The 15,685-nt window shown below is 53.9% G+C and overlaps 1 long non-coding RNA gene across 1 annotated transcript in view; it reads left to right on the top strand.

Annotated features, from left to right (window-relative positions):
• The window catches only part of LOC106504420, a 29,180-nt gene continuing 27,912 nt past the window's right edge, over positions 14,418-15,685 (top strand). The window contains exon 1 of the long non-coding RNA XR_001297869.2: positions 14,418-15,016. This is a non-coding gene — a long non-coding RNA (uncharacterized LOC106504420). The remainder of the gene's footprint in view (positions 15,017-15,685) is intronic.

The raw sequence follows: 15,685 nt of genomic DNA on the forward strand, positions 1-15,685 counted from the left end.
TATTCTTTTACCTTAATTACTACAACAGCCTCCCCACTGGACCGCCAGCCTCTGGGCTCTTTCCTATCCCTATTAACTAATTTACTTAATATGCAAATCACAACCTGTTATCTTCTGCCCTCATGCCAAGAACTAAATCTATACTCTCTCTCTGTTTTTTTAAATGTTTCCACCATTGAGTGACAGAAGCAATCTAAACGGATACATCAGCTCATAGTATTTTGTGTATTATTTGGGTATAAGTTTCTGCATTCGTACTTGACACGGGGACTTTTTCTTTTCTTTTCATTTCTTTTTTTGTGTTTTGTCTTTTTAGTGCCGCACCCACAGCATATGGAGGTTCCCAGTCTAGGGGTCGAATCAGAGCTACAGCTGCTGGCCTACACCACTGCCACAGTAACGCCAGATTCGAACCTTGTCCGCCACAGCTCATGGCAACGCTGGATCCTTAACTCATTGAGCAAGGCCAGGGATCAGACCTGCAACCTCATTGTTCCTAGTCAGATTTGTTTCCACTGCGCCACGATGGGAACTCTTTTTTTTAAATTTATTTTTATTTATTTATTTATTGTCTCTTTCCATTTTCTTGGGCCGCTCCTGCGGCATATGGAGGTTCCCAGGCTAGGGGTTGAATCGGAGCTGTAGCCTCCGGCCTTCGCCAGAGCCACAGCAACGCGGGATCTGAGCCGCGTCTGCGACCTACACCACAGCTCACAGCAACGCTGGATCCTTAACCCACTGAGCAAGGGCAGGGACCGAACCCGCAACCTCATGGTTCCTAGTCGGATTCGTTAACCACTGCGCCACGACGGGAACTCCTTTTTTTGTTTTTTAATGAAATGAGAGGCCCTTGGTAATGTGGCCCCTGGAAATACTTCTTTTCCAGCCACCTCCAGTGGCAGCCACATACCCTACAGCCATGTTGTGTGTCTGCCAATTCCTGTCGTAGGTAGAGCATGGTTATCTTGCCTCTTTGCTTTTCCTGTGCTGTTCCCTCTGCCTAGCAGGTCCTTCCCCACTTTGTCTCCACAGGAAATGACTATGTCTTCATTTTCCACCTCAGAACAACAAAGGTATTGTTGATTTTCCTGGTTATAAACATGGTACTTGTGGAGTTTCTGTTGTGGCTCAGTGGAAATGAATCCTGCTAGTATCCATGAGGATGTGGGTTCGATCCCTGGCCTCACTCAGTGGGTTGGGGATCTAGTGTTGCCGTGAGCTGTGGTGTAGTTTGCAGATACGGCTCAGACCCTGAGTTGCTATGGCTGTGGTGTAGGCTGGCAGCTACAGGTCTTATTTGACCCCTAGCCTGGGAACTTCCATATTCTGCAGGTGTGGTCCTGAAAAAAAAAAAAAGAAAAAAGAAAGATCTTAAATCAATAATTTAAGTGTACACCTTAAGGAACTAGAAAAAGAAGAGCCAAGTAAACCCAAAGCTACAAAAGAACAAGCTAATAAATATATAAATAAATAATATAGATATATAATATAAAATAATGATAATATGAAAATATAAATGAAGGAACTGATAAATGTAAGAGTAGGTTTGGCAATAATCTTTTTTTCTTTAGTATGACACCAAAACACAGGCAACGGAAGGAAAAGAAGTTTAACTGGACTTCATCAAAATTAAAAACTGCCTGAGTTCCCGTTGTGGCTCAGTGGTTAACGAATCTGACTAGGAACCGTGAGGTTTCGGGTTCAATCCCTGGCCTTGCTCAGTGGGTTGAGGATCCGGCATTGCTGTGAGCTGTGGTGTGGGTCGAAGACACGCTCGGATCCAGTGTTGCTGTGGCTCTGGCGTAGGCTGGAGGCTACACCTCTGATTCGACCCCTAGCCTGGGAACCTCCATGTGCCACGGGAGCGGCCCCAGAAATGGCAAAAAAGACAAAAAAAGAAAAAAAAAAAAACTGCCACTGAATTATACACTTTTTTCATTTTTTATTTTTATTTATTTATTTATTTATTTATTTTTTGCTATTTCTTGGGCCACTCCCACAGCATATGGAGGTTCCCAGGCTAGGGGTCGAATCGGAGCTGTAGCCACCGGCCTATGCCAGAGCCACAGCAATGTGGGATCTGAGCCGGGTCTGCAACCTACACCACAGCTCATGGCAATGCCAGATCGTCAACCCACTGAGCAAGGGCAGGGATCGAACCCGCAACCTCATGGTTCCTAGTCGGATTCGTTAACCACTGCGCCACGACGGGAACTCCCACTTTTTTCATTTTTTAAAGTTTTAATGAAGTATAGTTGACTTACAATGTTGTGATAATTTCTGCTCTATGAATTGTACCCTTAAAATGCTTTGAATGGTAAGTTTTATGTTAAGGATATTTTACCATAATAAAAAGAAGTTTAAAAAAAAACTGAAGTGGAAGAAAAAAGGAGTTCCCATCATGGCTCAGTGGTTAACGAATCTGACTAGCATCCATGAGGATGCAGGTTTGATCCCTGGCCTCCCTCATGGGGTTGAATATGTTCCTATTTATAAGGTCATTATTTGCTTACAAGCTGGTTAGAACTTGGCACAGTCTCCCCGAGCCCACCATATATTTACTGCAGGCAGGAGCACCGTGTTTAGAGCCTCAAGCCCTGGAAAGTGAGTTCATGCCTTCACTCTGCCTCTGACCACTGTGTGACCACTGGCAAGTGAGGATGGCAAGTTCTTAACCACTCTGGGCTTCTACATCCTCATCTATAAAACGGGGGTGAAGAGGAGTTCCCGCTGGGGTGCAATGGGATCGGTGGCGTGTCTGCAGCACCAGGACGCAAGTTCAATTTCCAGACCAGTGCAGTGGGTTAAAGGAGGATCCAGCATCGCCCCAACTGCGGCGTACGTCGCAACTGCAGCTCGGATCTGAACCTGACCCAGGAAATCCATAGGCGGCGGGGCGGCCAAAATAAAGAAATGAAATAGAACAGGCGTTCCAGTGGTGGCTCAGGGGACCCAACACAGTGTCTATGAAGATATGAGTTCAATCCCTGGCCTGTCTCAGTGGGTTAAGGGTCTGGTGTTGCCTCAAGCTGCAGCTTGGAAACTTTCATACACTGCAGCTCCAGCCCTAACAAGAAAAACATAATAAAATAAAATGGGGGTGATGATAGCACCTACCACCTAGGGCTGTGGTGAGGAGTCCGGGAACTCATGACTCTAAACCTTTTCGCAGGATGCCTGGCACATGGACATGCTTGCTAAATGTTGGTTATTATTGTGTGGGCCTGGCAAAAGGCAGATAGCTAGACAATTGGTAAAATGAATGTTCAATGGCCATCTCTTTTCTCCTCCCTGTCATCCCCGGAGGCCAGGTAGATAAAATCTGTTTCTGTGTGTATATAATTGAATGTTTAACCATGTGTGTATGAGCCCAGGAGGGGACAAGAGGACGCAAGCCCCCTGGCCCTCTTCCCTCACCTGTCCGCCCAGGCCCTGGCTTAGTCCACCTCCTCTGGCCCAGCCGAAGCCTCCCCTCCCATCAGACAGGCTCCCTGCTCTCTGTCCTCGGGACATTGTCCCCAGTGGCATCAGGAGCCCCAGCTGTCCCTGCTCCCTGGCTTTGGCCTATCCTTAAAGCAGGCCCCTGGGTGTGCCTGGGTGGGGGAGAATGGGAAGGGCTTAGATTTGGGGGTTAGAGTCAGTCACTGCTGCCATATCAATCAGAGCCCTTTCATCATCCGGAAACACCGGCTGCTCCAACAAGTCCAGACGGGGGTTCCCTGCCCCTCCCCAGTCTGCCCCCCTCTCCCCCCTTCCCTAGCTGACAGTCACTCTCACCCTTCCCCGGATGTGGGGGACAGGCTGGGGCAAGCCAGGGACACACTCAATTTCCCTTCCCTGCTGCCCCTCCCTGGGGTGATACCCACCCTTCTCCCCACCTGCCCCAAGTCCCCAGGACCTGGCTGGGGTAGCAGCCGGAGGGGTAGCCAGAAGAAGAGTCCACAGGAAGCTGACTGTGATTGGGCCTGAGCTCCTTGGGCAAGATGCTTTAACCAGAACCCTAGAAGAGCAAGGTGGGGATGGGGGACCCCCGAGCACTGAGTGGGGCAGGGCTACACTGGGGCTGATCCAATACTAGAGCCCAGAGTTTTGTGGGGTTTTTTTTGTTTATTTGTTTGTTTGTTTTGTCTTTTTAGGCCTGCACCTTTGGGGCCGTAGCTGCCAGCCTACACCGCAGCTCATGGTAATGCCAGATCCTTAATCCTCTGAGCGATGCCAGGGATCAAACCTGCATCCTCATGGGTACTAGTCAGATTCGTTTCCGCTGAGCCATGACGGGAACTCTGAGCCCAGAGCTTTTAATGACTCCTTTATTTCCCTTGTCCTGCAGCTTCAGTTTCCTTATCTGTGTAGTGAGGGACTAAGTGGGGAGGGGGTCTCCTGACCCGCTTCCAGCCCTGATTCTGTGCGCCTGCTCAGCCTCTCCTCTTGCCATCCTCGTGTTTCCCTGTTGATGTGCCCAGGTTTGCTGGGGGAGGTGGCTGGAGTGGGGTGAGGGAAGGGGGCACTTCCAGCAGATTCAGCCTCTGTTTTTTCCTTTTTTTGTCTTTTTGCCATTTCTTGGGCTGCTCCCATGGCATATGGAGATTCCCAGGCTAGGGGTCGAATCAGAGCTGTAGCTGCCGGCCTTCGCCAGAGCCACAGCAAGGCTGGATCCAAGCTGCGTCTGCAACCCACACCACAGCTCACGGCAACACTGGATCCTTAACCCACTGAGCAAGGCCAGGGATCGAACCTTCGATCTCCTCATTCCTAGTCGGATTCGTTAACCACTGAGCTATGATGGGAACGCCAATTCAGCCTCTGTTTTCAACAACTTGACCCCCTCTGCCGACTAAGACACTGGAGGCTGTTGTATGGGGAGGGTCTGCTTTGGGCAGTGGCCAGATTGGTTCTGTTGGGTTTACAGTTCAGGGCTCTGCTCACTGGACTCTCCAGACTGGAGTCTGATGGAGGCCTGATGTCAACATCTTGTGGGATACGATTGTTCAAAAAGGATGGAGAGGGTATGGATGGACAGGAGACAGTGAGGTGGGCAGGACCCAGGATCCCAAACGGGGTGGGTAGGGAAGGGCTGGCTGAGCCAAACTCAGAGCCAGGCCTCTGGGGATCCAGATAGTGGTGTTCCCCCACCTTAGCCCCTCTGACGGTAAGGACCTAGGCTGAATTGTGCAGGGGTCCCAAAGATCAAAAAAATTCATCTCTCCCCCGGCTGACTTCTGATTGCTCCGCTGGAAGGAGAGAGTGGACCTCACTGTGATAACAGCCAATGTCTTCCCCTTTGGCCTGTATCACCAAGTCGTGGGGGGAAGGGGTGGCGGGAGCCCTGGAGTGTGCTTCGTGATCTTGGGCTCTTCTCCTGGCTCCACCCTTCTCCCATCAGCTGCGTGACTTTAGGTGAGTCACTGGGACTTGGCCTCTCCATCTGGACAATGGGTCCCTGCCCTGCCTTCTCAGTAGCGCAGGTGGGTGTGGGAATCTCCAGGAAGCGGTGGGTGCGCCTCTGGGATAAGATGGTCCTTCAGCATCTACCCATCCCTTACCCCATGGCCTGAGGCAGCTGCTGCTAAAAAAAAAAAAATCATTGACCAATCCTGAGTCAAAATACCTCCATCTCCAGAGAACATCTGACACAGCAGCGCTTGCTGCCCTCAGGGAGCTTGCTGTCAGAGCCAGTCAGCCTACAGGCTGGGGCAGACAGAGGCCCAATTTAAACCTGAGGAAGAAGCGGGGGAGGAGTCCCACAGCCACACAGCCTAGACACAGTGGCTGCCCAGGTGTGTTTGCCTCATAAAACCTGCAAGGCCTTCCCATCGTCCCCATATCCTTTTTTTTTTTTGGCCACGCCTACGACATGTGGAGGTTCCCTCGCCAGGGATCGAACCCTCGCCGCAGCAGTGACAATGCCAGATCCTTAATCCATGGAGCCACCAGGGAACTCCAGCCTCTGAGCCCTCTATCCTTCTCGCCTCTCTCTCTGCCCCTCCTCCCAGCCAGGTGAATGTGCTGTGTCTCCCAGCAGGCTGGAAGCACCTCGAGGACCTGGGCTGCCTCCAACCTGGGGGTGGGGGGGGGGCACCTAGCGCAGTGGCTGTGCCTAGGGGATGCTCATTCGGAGCCGGCAGGGATGCTGGTGGCATCCAATCCCTGTTTGCTTTTCTGTTTCCTGAACAAAGCCCCTGGCCTGAGTTTGAACACTACAGTGGTGGGGGCTATCACAAGGTCATGGTCAGGCGTGTTTTGGGAGGGCAGTGGGGTCCAGAAAAAGAGAGGGAAAGAGAAACCCCAGACCCTGGGTGAAGGGGAGATCCGGGTAGAAACTCAGAAGAGGGAGGAAGGCAGAGTGTCTAAGAGGTCCCCTGGAGCTGAAGCCCTCCTTCCCACCATCTGTCCAGCTTGCAGCTGATTGCTAAGGACAGAGTCATGCCCAGAAAAGCACCCCTACATCCTTGTGGGCTCCCTGACCGGGCATAGGGGTTGAGGTCCTAGGACTCTGGGAGAAAAAGCCTGGGTCCTGGGACTTAGAAGGTCTGAGACAGGCCTTGGGGCCAAAGGGGGTTGTAGCGAGGTCTAGCAGGGGACTGGGGGGCTAGCAAGGGCAAGGCCGAGAAGGTGAAGGGTACCTTGGAAGTGGCAGGTGTACCTTGGGTATTCCCTATCCTTACCTCTGCCCTTCACAGAAATCCCTCAGATAAAATTCAGGATTCCAGTTCAATTGGAATTACAGGGTGCTCCAGCTCTGGGACTCCCTTCTGCATAAACAGAGAGAAGAGTAATTTTTCAGTATATCTCAGCTATCGCACAGGACAACGATCGCCCTGTATTTTTCTTTGCTAAACCTGGCAAGCCTACCCCACCTCCACCATGGGGACACCTGTCTCCCCCGGGGGCTGCCCGGAAGTGGGCTACATCCAAGTTCTGGTGGGCTGGTCCCCCTGCTCCCAGCCAGGCTGGAGGGCCCTGGATGTGCTGGTTCCGTGGCTGTGGTGAGCGGCAAGGCAGGGTGTGTGTGGACTGGGGGAGGGGAACGGGGCAGTGGTGAGAGCCAGAGACAAGGGAAAATTTTCCTGTGGGTTCCTGTCTCGTCCCCTCCCCAGACTCACCGTCACCCAGGGCCTGAGTCACTGGGGGGAAGGGGCCGGGACCAAATTTTTCCACTCAGCCCCTAGCCCTGTAACTCAGCTCACCTGATCGGCCCCGCCCACCCAGAGGGAAATTCCAGTCCTAAATCCTGTCCGGAATTCTCTCTCTGGCCAGCCTGCTCCGCATTGGGGGTTGGGGAGCCTCTGGGGTCAAGAGACACCTCTGGGACTCCCTTCTGCAGAAAGAAGAGAGCAGCTTGCTGAGGGCACAGCTGGGACCAAACTTCAGGGCTGGGCATGGGAGCAGCAGGACTGTGAAATCTGAGGCTGAGCCTGGGACAGTGTGTGTGAAGATGTCTCCTGGGGGCTTCCTGGGTTCAGTTGACACCAATTTAGATGGTCCCCAGCCTGCGGTGTGTGTGAATGCGTACGTGCGTGCTCTTCTCGCCCAACTGCTGGTGGTGGAGGGGCTGCAAGTACACAGCCACTGCCAGCATAAAGCCCATGTTCTTTTATTCCTTTAGTCGGTGAACCGCTTCTTTTATTCAACCTTGTGTATAGATTCGTTCCAGGAAAAAAAGAAAATTCCAAGTCCATTTTAATAAAACAAAGATGTCTATAAAAAGTACAATTCAGGAGTTCCTGTTGTGGCCCAGGGGGTCACGAACCCGACTAGTATCCCTGAGGAGGCAGGTTCGATCCCTGGCCCTGCTCAGGGGTTTAAGGATCTGGGGGTGGCTGCAAGCTTGAGACCATAGGTTAAGGATCCTGTGTTGCCGTGACTGTGGTGTAGGCCGGCAGCTGAGGTTCTGATATGACCCCTAGGGTGGAAACTTCCATATGCCGCAGGTGTGGCCCTAAAAAGAAAAAAAAAGTGCAATTCGGACAGTGACTGAATCATACTCAAGCCTAGTCTTTGGCCTGACGTTCAAAGCCCTTTGTGTCCAGACCTCAAGGTACCTTCCCGTGGTTATCCATTGCTGCTCCTTTTGGTGCTCTGGGCTCTCATCCAGGTCCTCAAACTCAAATGCCTACAGGGGCCAGACAGGTAACTGGGGACATGGGAAGCAGACTGGACTGGGGAGGGGGGGAGGTGTGCTCCTTAGCTTCTCAATGGTTGTTGCATTTCTGGAATTTAAGACTACAAAGCCCGCCTTCCTCCACCCCCAACTTCATTGTTTACCTTCTGGCTCTGGTGATGGACTGTGCCTTTTTCAAGGACGCCGTGCAGGCCAGTGCGGGTGGGCCAGACAGAACACGTCTGAGGGCCGGATGTGGCCCATGGGTGCTGGTTTGCAACCTCCCTATCTGTCAAATTGCACCTTTAGCCGTTTCTTGTAAAGGCTCCTCCAATTCCTGCCTCTGTGCCTTTGCTTAAGCTGTTCCCTGACCTAGAATAACCCTCTGCCATCTCTGGGTGTCCAAATTCTATCCATCTTTCAAAGTTCAGCTCACAGGCCACCTCTCCCATGAGGCCTCGGTCACCCTTGCCTTGCACTTTCTCCATCCTCTGTCTACATATTTTAGGACCCAAATCACTTCCTGTTTTATGTTAAGTTTATTTATAGTCCTGCTGAATCACCTGTAGGGGTCAGTCCTGTGGTCAGTTAACGTCTGACTGCCTGGTACAGAGCAGTCGTTCAATAAATAATTGTGGAAAGAATGTCAAATGGATGAACGTAAAAACCCACACATCCCTTTGAGTCAGAATTGGGCTCAAATCATGGCTTTGCTCATTTATTATGGCTGGGCAACTTAGGGCAAGTTACTTTGTCTGAGCCTCTATTTCATCATCTGTAGAATGGGTGGCATATTAATAGCATCTACATCTGGAGGTAGTATGGAGAAGAAATACATTAACGCATTTTTGTTTTAATTAATACATTAATACAAAAAGCACTGAGAGGAGTGCCTGTGGTGGTTCAGAGGTTAAGAACCCAACTAGTATCCATGAGGAGGAGGGTTCAATCCCTGGCTTCCCTCAGTGGGCTAAGGATCTGGTGTTGCCATGAGCTGTGGTGTGGGTCGCAGACGTGGCTCAGATCTGGCATCGCTGTGGCTGTGGAGGAGGCCGTCAGCTGCAGCTCGGATTCAACCCCTAGCCAGGGAACTTCCATATGCTGCGAGTGTGGCCCTAAGATGAAAGAAAAAAAAAAAAAAGCACTGAGAAATGTGCCAGACAAATACAATAAATATAAGTCCTCCTCCTTCTCATTACTATTATTGTTATTATTATATAGTTTAAAGGCTGCCTCCTCCATGAAGCCTTCCCCCCTCCTGCAGTTGGAGTTCACCTTTCCCTCCATTGAGTTCCTGCTGTAGTTTGTTTGCCCTGTGTTATAAGGAGCAGTCTACATAACTGACTCCTCCCTCAGGTTGTCACCTCTTAGAGGGCAGGTCCACGCTTCATTGATCTCTGTGTTTCTCAGTCATTCACACAAGAGTTACTGAGTGTTTTCAAAAGCCAGGCACAATGCTCGGGGCTGGAGACAGGCTGGTGAAAAGATATGTCCAGTGTAGCACCTGGCGCCATGCCTAGGTTAGCGTTCGTGTCTGCAGAGTCTGCAGAGTCCCATTCTTCTTGACCCAAGGTCTCCTAGCATCACTGGGGGATGGGCTGGAATGAGGTGGAGGGGTGGGGGCCCAGCAGAGCCCAGGCTCCACTGACCACTGAGGGGCAGCTCTCCCACAGTGGGATGGGAGGGCAGGGCTGAGCTGCCACTAAAGGAACAGTGAGCAGGCTGGGCATGGGGGTGCCTGGGTCCTTCATGTGGGGATTGGGATGGTCCTAGCAGGGTAGGGACCAGCTCTATGCCCCAGCCAAGTGGAGACCCCCACCCCCACCCTCCACCCGGCCTCCCCAGAGACACGCAGCTTCAGCTTCAGGATTCAGGCCTCATGCTCAAGAAGCGACCTGGAGAGATCACTGTGAACCAGACTTTTACCGGCTCTAGGGTCAGACTCTGGGTGTGACTTCCAGCAAGTTACCTGGCTTCTCTGAGCCTCGGCTTCTTCAAAAGGAATGGGTGTGTTCAGACCTCCCTGGGTCTCAGCATTAGCATAGGCTGCTTGCGCTAGGCTGGGAGTGGGGAGCTCTTGGTTGATTCCTGGCCTACTCCTAACTTCCTGTGGGACCTTGGACTCGCCCTTTGCCCTGGGACTTGGAGGCTCCCAAGCTGTAAGAGGAGCAGTGACCTCCCAGCCTCAAGAGGCTTTGAGATTCTCGGCCTGGGGTCCAGCCCCTGTGAGAGGGCCTTGCCCTCTCCATCCCCGGGGGGTCAATTTCCCCTGAGAAATGGGGTCCTTATGCACTCAGGTCCCAAGGATCCCAGCCCCAACTCTCCAATTCCAGCTTCAGTTTGGGGACCTGAGTACTTGGTCCTGCCCTAACCCCCCACTTGCTCCCCTTAGACCACTGCCACTTGCAAGTGGGGCTCAGCTCAGTGTCACCCCCGGAAGTAGTCACAGGTGGGTCCCTGTGTCTGCACACTTCATGTTCCCACCCCTTTGCCAGAGGTCATTTACGGGGTCCATGGCCACAGCCAGGAGGCACAGACAGAAGGGAAGGAGCTTCTGGAAACCACCCGCAAGGGTGGGTGATAGAAGACAGGCAGGAGGCTTGGGCTTTGTCCTATAAGTGGGGATTCTTCTTCTTCTTCTTCTTTTTTTTTTTTTTTCATTTTTGGACACCCCAAGGCATAAGGAGTTCCTGAGCCAGGGATCTGATCCGAGCCCCAGTTATAACCCAAGCCGCAGCTGCAGCAGCATGGATCCTCAGCCTACTGTGTGTGGCCAGGGATCAAACCCACGTCCCAGCGCTTCCAAGACACTGGCGATCCCATTGTGCCACAGCGGGAACTCCATAAGTGGGAATTCTGAGCATATGTGGTTCTGTCAGGCCTGGCTTCAGAGTCCTGGTGGGCCATGGAAAGGAGGGACCCTGTTATTTGGCCTCCAAAGGCAGGGGAGAGAGGAGGAGGTGCTGAAAGAGAGGGCTTGGGAAGTCTCCCTCCCCCACCCAGGCCAGGATGAAAGCCCCCTTCCCTAACCCCCTAAGTCCCTGGTCCTCATTAAAGATCCTAATCCTCCAGCCCCCAGCACAGAATCAGAGGCCTCCTCCCCCAGGTCTGGAGGGGAGGGGACAAGATATGCTTTCTCTGTCCCTTTCCCCCTCCCCCACCAGCCAGGCTGGGCTTAGGCACCTGCCTGAGTGGTCAGTGGGCATCTGGGGTCCCCCCACCACCGGCATCCCAGGATGGAGCTTCTGGGAAGCGGAGGAGGGAGAAGGGGAGGAGTCCTGGGAAAAGAGGGAATGAGGAGGAGGTGGTGTCGATGTTGGGACCATGTGGGAGAGTCCCTGGCAAGAGGCACTTCTCGCTTCTCCTTGCCCCTTGCCTCCCGGAGATCCCCCACTGAGGGGAGCCCAGAGGGTGGGCACGGGCACCCAGCTCAGCACCTCTGCTGGGGCAGAGCCAGGCTGGGAGCCCTCGGGCGGCGGTTTCCATGGCTCTCCAATAGGACAGATCCCTCCCTCACTTGCTCTTGCCTCCCCTCCCCCTGGGCGGCTTGAGGACAGAGGGAAAGGCCGAGGGGAAGGCACTTTGGCAGGTTAGCGTAGCAAGTGCAGCAAGTGATGGAGGAGGCCAAGGCCAGCGTTTGCAGTTGGCTCCTGGTCTGGATGGCCTAGTGCCGGCCTGCGTCGTTTCCACGAGCCCAGAGCTTCCTGGAGAAGTGTGGGGCAATCCCGTCCTGCCCTTTTGCCTCCATTCTTCCCAGGGGCCACTGAGATCAGCTTTCCTGGGCTCTCCTTTCTGTGCTGCTGGGTTGGAAGGTCCAAGCTTCTCCATGCCCCCCCCGCCCTCCCTTCCATCGTGTGGGCTTCCCCAGCTGGGGGTGCTGGGCTAGAGGCTGAGGGGAGCTCCGGGGAAAGAATAGAGCATGTTCTTAGGCAGCTCCTGGGCTGTTGGGTCAAGACACAAGCTCCACCCCCAGAAAACAGACTTGGAAACAGAGACATGCCCTGCTTTTCACCCACTGTTGACTGAAAGGGGCAGGTGGTCAGTTATGCAGACCAGAGATGTAATCAACTGTATTTCGTCAAGAGCAAGACAAATTACAGACCATCGAGGAGAAAGAACGCTGCTAATTAAACTATGACACAGTGCCTTCTTGTTGTTGATTGCAAGGTGCATCCTGATTTCAGAGATGTTAAAATGTCAAAAATGTGTGTCAGGGCACCAAAATAAAAAACATTTCTCTGGGACATACATTTATTTTTCTGCATTTCACAGTGTTACTTAGAAAGGTTGTTCTAGGCATTCCCTTTGTGGCTCAGCAGTTAACGAACCCGACTAGGATCCATGAGGATGAGGGTTCCGTCCCTGGCATTGCTCAGTGGGTTAAGGATCTGGCGTTGCTATGAGCTGTGGTGTGGGTCAAAGATGTAGCTTGGATCTGGCATTGCTGTGGCTGTGGTGTAGGCCAGCAGGTGCAGCTCCGTTTCAACCCCTAGCCTGGGAACTTCCAGGTGTGGCCCTGGGGAAAAAAAAAAAGGTTGTTCTGAGGTTAAGGAGATTAGATGGATCAAGCCATTGGGACAGTGCATGACACACAGTAAATGATCACTGAATGTTGTTATTATGCTTGCCATTATAGGTACATGAATTTTATATGCAGGGGAAAGTCCTTTTTTGCTCATTTTGTATTCTCCTAGAGGCTAAGGTCTCCGAGGACAAAAGTGGCTCGAGGCAGAGGGGCCAGCAGAGCTGAGGAGGCAGCTGGGAGGGGTCTCTACTCTCTGAGAGAAATCTCCAGTGTCTTGTAATCCCCATGGAGGCATCAGAAGGGGGCTGAGCCCAGAGGCTGCCCTTGCCAATTGCTCTGAAAAGCACCACCCCTGACTCATTACCCTTATCAATCAATCAGTCAATCAATCATGCAATCAATCCATTCATTAAGATATTTATTGAGCACCTGCGCTGTGACAGTCTCGGGGCTAAATCCCCTCCTCCAGCAGCCCCCAAGTGGCCGGCCTGGCCCCTGTCTATTAGAAGCATCCAGGCCTCAGTTATTCGAACTGGCACATCAAAGGCGGATTGACCCTGACCCACCATCAGGGGCTTTTTTCCATGGATCAGCCCAGCTCCTCCCCGCCTCACCCAAAGGGGTTTTGGTTGGGGCGGGGGCGGGGGGGGAGTGTGGTGGGGGGTGGAATCTTCATTTCCCAGGCACTTCTAGGCCTTTGTAGAGGCTGTTCGCTCTGCCAGGACACCCTCAGTTCTGTTCTGCGCAAAGCCACACAAGGAGGTTTGTTTCAAATCCTTTCTCTAGAAAGTCTTCTCTGAGAACGCCTGCCCCCTGCTCAGCCTCCTGTGGCCCGGGCTTCTCTCTGGCTTTTGCGTCCTAGCTCAGGGGGCCGGATGCCAGCGGAGTGAGGACAGGGTTCCTAACACCCCTGCTCTAATTCCGAGTTCTCCCCTCCCAAATCTATACAGCATGTTCATGGGAACCGGGCACAGTGACAGGCCCTGCCCTGAGCCCTCTCAGCCCACTGGGCTATGACGTCCTCCCCTGCCTGGCCACATTCCTCAGGCCTCCCATCCTCAAATCCCAGCCTCCTCCATCTGATTGGGGTATTCCTCCTGAGCAGGGCAGGCTGTGTGGTAGGCACTTGGGGGGGACCCTTGTCTCTCCCCAGCCACAGATCACCGGCTAAACCCTGCCCCCACCCCCTCTCCTCCCCTGGGGGGGCCCTCGGCTGTTTACCATTCAAGGGCAGACCCCAGGGGCCAAGGCCTTTCCCACACCCAGGACTGAGCTGTCCCGTCCCCAGCTTTCCAAGAACAGGCTCCATCGAGCACACGCATTGTGAAATGATCCTGCTGGGCCCTCAGAGGGATGAGGCCATTTGTGGGCTGAGTGGGCTGCTGCCGGCTGCCAAGGGTCAGGCCAGGGACCTGCATGTGCCAGGAGCCAGGACTCAGGCCACAGCCTCGGGAGCACCCACCTCCTCCCTGAACGCAAGCCTTAGGAGCCAGGGAAGTCGGGGGAGTCTGGGGAGCGGGAGCCAAGCCCCTCAGGCCACCCTCCTGCTTTCCTCCGCAGGAGGGCTTCTCCAGAGGAGGAGACCACAGAGAGGAAAACACAACTTCCGGGCTGGGGGCAAGACCGGAAGTAGAATCTGTGGGGCCAATGAAAGTGAAAACGCAGGTCCTTTGCTGGACAGCAAAACACTGAGCCGAGCAGGGGGCTGCCTGGCACGCATCCTGCTGGAGGTGCCCTAGGAGGCCTGTGGCTGAGCCCCACACTGTCCTGAGGAGGCATCTGTGGCCTGAGAGGGACAGGGCCTTGGCCACTGCCACTTGGAGTGGAGGCTGGGGTCCTGCTCCCTGTCCAGTACCTGCACAGGAGGCCTTTTCTCTGTCTTGGGCTCTCCCACTCGCCTAGATCCTTCCTGGTCACTTCTGAGCCTCCAGAAATGTTTTCTGTCCCCCAAAGTCTCCTCCTCCAGGAAGCCTTCCTTTCCTGTCTAGACCAGTTTGACCTGCTGAGCGTTCCCCTGCTTTTTACCCCTTCCAGGCTCACTCCTGTAGCTTTGCCCTTGAACTTCTGAGCCTTTAGTGAGTACATGTTGGCGAGAGCACAGCCTCCTTCCTCCCTTGCTCACAGTTTTTGAGGGCGTCTCCCTCATCAGACTCGGGGCTCCCTGAGGACAAGGCAGGGCCTCTCTTCAGGCTGGGGGGGGCCTCCTGGTGTTGGAAGCTTCCCTCTAACCTTGCCTCTGCATGCAGGAGGCCCTCCCGACATTGCACACAAGAGGGGACCGAGCTCCTGGGCGGTCACCCCTGCTGGCTGTATGCCTTGCGGGGGCACTCGTCTTGCTCCTCGTTTTCCACCATCTTCGTGTCCTTTCCAGATCCGTGGCAGCGGATTCTGTGAGTGGGGCTGGGTGGGGGAGATGGAGCCAGGGGTGAGGGAGGGAAGCGGGGGCATTGGGAGGCAGGGTGGCTCCCATCCTCCGAGGGCCCCCAAGGAGAGAAGGCAGCAGGGCCTCCTTCCCACGGCCTCCCCTTCGGCCGCATGTGAGGGAGGAGGGCTGGTCCTGGGCTGGGGTCAGGGTCCAGGAGCAGCCACTCAGCTGAGGCCGGTCACGCAGAGGCAGGGTTTGCGGCATTTGGGCCGCAGGAGAAGGGAGGGAATGTGAGGAATATCCTGACTCAGCACCGCGCCCCCCCATCCCGGGATAGGCGTTCGGGGAGGACGGATTTGATTGCTGAGAACACGCAGATGGTGGAGGCCTGTCTGCCGCTCCCTCCGTCATCCCCATTCTGCGTCCCCCTGGGTTGTGTTTGGGGACAGAGAGAAGGCAGGAACCCTGGAGTCTCCCCCTCCCACCCCAAAGATAATGGGGAGGCAAGAAAGGCAGCTGAGGGAGGGGGGTGAAGGGGGGGAGGGGTGCCTTTTGACACTGTCATAACTGTGAATGTCAGTGACCCACCAAGGACTGTCCCATACAAGGAGACGTTTACTCCTTTGCGGGGACAGGCTGGGGGACAGGATGAGGGGAGGGCTGGGCTAGGGAGGAAGGGGGGAGGGGAGGGGAG

This window comes from Sus scrofa, chromosome 7 (genome assembly GCF_000003025.6).
Source record: "Sus scrofa isolate TJ Tabasco breed Duroc chromosome 7, Sscrofa11.1, whole genome shotgun sequence".
NCBI classification, from domain to species: domain Eukaryota; kingdom Metazoa; phylum Chordata; class Mammalia; order Artiodactyla; family Suidae; genus Sus; species Sus scrofa.